Source organism: Nannospalax galili, unplaced genomic scaffold (assembly GCF_000622305.1).
Source record: "Nannospalax galili isolate Female #2095 unplaced genomic scaffold, S.galili_v1.0 scaffold989, whole genome shotgun sequence".
In the NCBI taxonomy this organism is placed as follows: domain Eukaryota; kingdom Metazoa; phylum Chordata; class Mammalia; order Rodentia; family Spalacidae; genus Nannospalax; species Nannospalax galili.
In genome coordinates, this window is record NW_008359507.1 from 392,979 (window position 1) to 395,848 (window position 2,870).

General features: G+C 34.8%; 1 pseudogene; it reads left to right on the forward strand.

Annotated features, from left to right (window-relative positions):
* LOC103725888 overlaps positions 1–2,870 on the forward strand; it is a 32,641-nt pseudogene that overhangs the window by 27,416 nt on the left and 2,355 nt on the right.

Genomic DNA, 2,870 nt, shown 5'->3' on the forward strand with positions numbered 1-2,870 from the left:
ACCTACACAGACCTTCATCACTTGCTTAGGCTTTCTCATTTTTTTCTGTCTATTTTGGAAAATATCTCCATTTCCCATATCCTTTTAACATCTTTTACATTTTCATTTTCTTTTTTTTAAATAATTATGAGACATAATAGCATTAACAAATAAATTTCCCATCTGTTGTGAGAATTCTTTTCCTGCAGATGCTAAACAATGCTTATTCCCTTTTAAGGTTCTAGTGTTGAGCCAATGTTTGATTAAAGTTTTACCAGGGAAAAAATTACTTACCAAGATAACTGAGGGGTTGCTGAGGTATATGTATGACCTGAGGGTATGCACACTGGAAAGCCTTTACCCAGCATGGGTTATGCCTTCTCTTCCTAGCCTTCTTCAGATTATATACTTTAGCCCTCCCCAAATCCAGTCGACCATGTGTGATTAGGGCCAAATTACATACAGTTGTCTGTGAAGAGTGGCTGGATACTCCTGTGAGGGTCCAATGACCCTGCTTGGCCCTCTTTTAATGAATGAGCAAAACTGTCAACAAGCCCAATTGTGATGATGTTTAGTGATCAGGCTCAGCTGAAGTCGTGATGATGGTAGTTATTTCATGCAGAAGGGACTGCTATATAGCATCATCTTATTAAAAGGACCTGAAATTTAAAAGGATTTGCTGCTAGGAGCCACATATGAGGGAGAACATACGTTGTTTGTTTCTTTTTCTGAGTCTGTGTTACTTCACTTAGTAACTCATTATGTAGACCATGCTGGCCTCGGTCTCACAGAGATTCACCTGTTTCTTAATACTCACTAAATGTTTTCATCTTTGTTAATCTGGGTGAAAATAATGACTGATTTGCATTTTTAAATTAGTGTTGTCAAAGCTTATTATCTTGTATATCAGCCTCTAGTATCTCTATCAAACAATCCTTTATGAGGTGCTGCTCAGTGGTAACACTTGCTGACTACTGGGGTCATTGTCATTAGCAGATGCACCATAGCCCTGCTTGCTCCCAGAGGAAACAGTGGCATTACCAATTAACTTATTTACATATTCCTGTGCTAATTATATTGTAAAACTTTTCTTGCCCAGATTGTCAATTCTCCCAACTCACTATCTTATTTAGAATATCTTGATTATTTGTTGCTATTGTTTTGCTTTTTTTTTTTTTTTTTGAGACAAGGTCTCATTCTGTATCCCAGACTGACCTGAAATTCACTCTGTAGCCTAGGGTAGCCTTGAACTAATGGTGATTCTCCTGACTTAGCCTCTTGTGTGCTAGGATTACAAAACTGAGACAACATCACCACTTCTCTTGGCTATTCTTGACTGGATTTTCTGTTGTAGGAAATTTAGGATTATTTTGAAGACTTGCACCATAGTAAATACGTAAGCATTTGTTTGACAGTGTGATAATGCTGTTCATTTTGGAAGCAACTCACTTTTTGATAATGAAGTTTCCAACCCACAGTCAACAGTATTTCCAATTATTTAAAAGATCTTTTAATATATTTCAGTACATTTTTCAAATTTATTAATAATTTTGTGTTTTGATATCCATATTCATAAAAGCATAATTCTGGCAGGTTTTGATAAATGTTTTCATTTTTGTTTTGAGGATTTTCAAATGTACAAAATATTAATAAATTATATTAATATGTATCCCTTACCTTAATCAGTTTTTAAATTATTGATATATTTATTATTTCTCTATATCATTTTTAGAATACTGCTAAGGAATATTGTTGTATCCATGTGTTAATATTCTAGTAATTAATTGTCATTTTTTTTCATGATTAAACTCTCCAGAGTTTTAAGCAATGATTCCTCTTGAAGCCAGTTTCTGAGTTCTTGGAACATGGCATCATTAGTATTTCTGAGATTCCAGTAACTAATATTGAAATGGGAGTTTTTCACATTCTAACTCCTCAGGGATAAGATATAAGAATGCAGCTGTATCCATGAAAAGTGCTGAATGATGTATTTCAAAGACTTGTCTCTGCATTTCTCTAGATCTTCTAAGTAGATGATACTATCTTATTTTAATCGTGCTAACTTTGTTTCTTCTTCAGCTTTTTTTAATTGCAATCTTTTGTCTACAGTGCTGTGAAGATTCAACACAGTCTATGTATTTCCATTCATTTTTTAATCTGGTATTCATTATACACTTGAATATTTTTCTTGGTGCCTTTAAGAGCATTTGGGAACTTCTCAGACATTTTAAGTATTATCATTTTACCAGACTGGCAAATATTCTCCCTAGATAAAATTTTTTAAACTCACATTTCTACTTGTATGGCAGGTTTTTGATTTCCAGTTGACGTCAGAGGACATGAAAATCCTAGACAGCCTGGACAGAAATTGTCAGTTCTTTACTGCTCTTATGTAAGTAACTATGATAACTTTCTTAATTTTGACTTTTCTCCACTTTTTTTTCTGATGAGGATATATCAGTAGCATCATTATCAAAAGTTACCTCAATATAAGGAAGTCAAAGACCAGTTAAAGTCAGGGAAGATACAGGAGTTTTCTAGAATATTCCCAGACTCACTGAGTTTGGCTCTTGGACACAAGAGCAGGGTAGTAGATGGAGGGTCAGCTTGACCCGTTGCACCTACATCTGCATCTGTTTCAGCCATAACAATCCAGACATTCTTGAGAAAATGTTTTCTTGTGGTCATGCACCGCCCTATGGTCCATGTCAGCAATTCTCATCCCTTTCCATATGGAATCACTTATTGAATATCATCTATTTTGTGGCCTTAATAATTTCAGACTTGGCTCTGCCTTTAGCATTTTCTGGAATGTCTGGATTGTTATGACAAATAGAACACTTAGTATTGACCTTCTGAAATCTGGAGATCTTAAGGCAGAGATAGAAAAA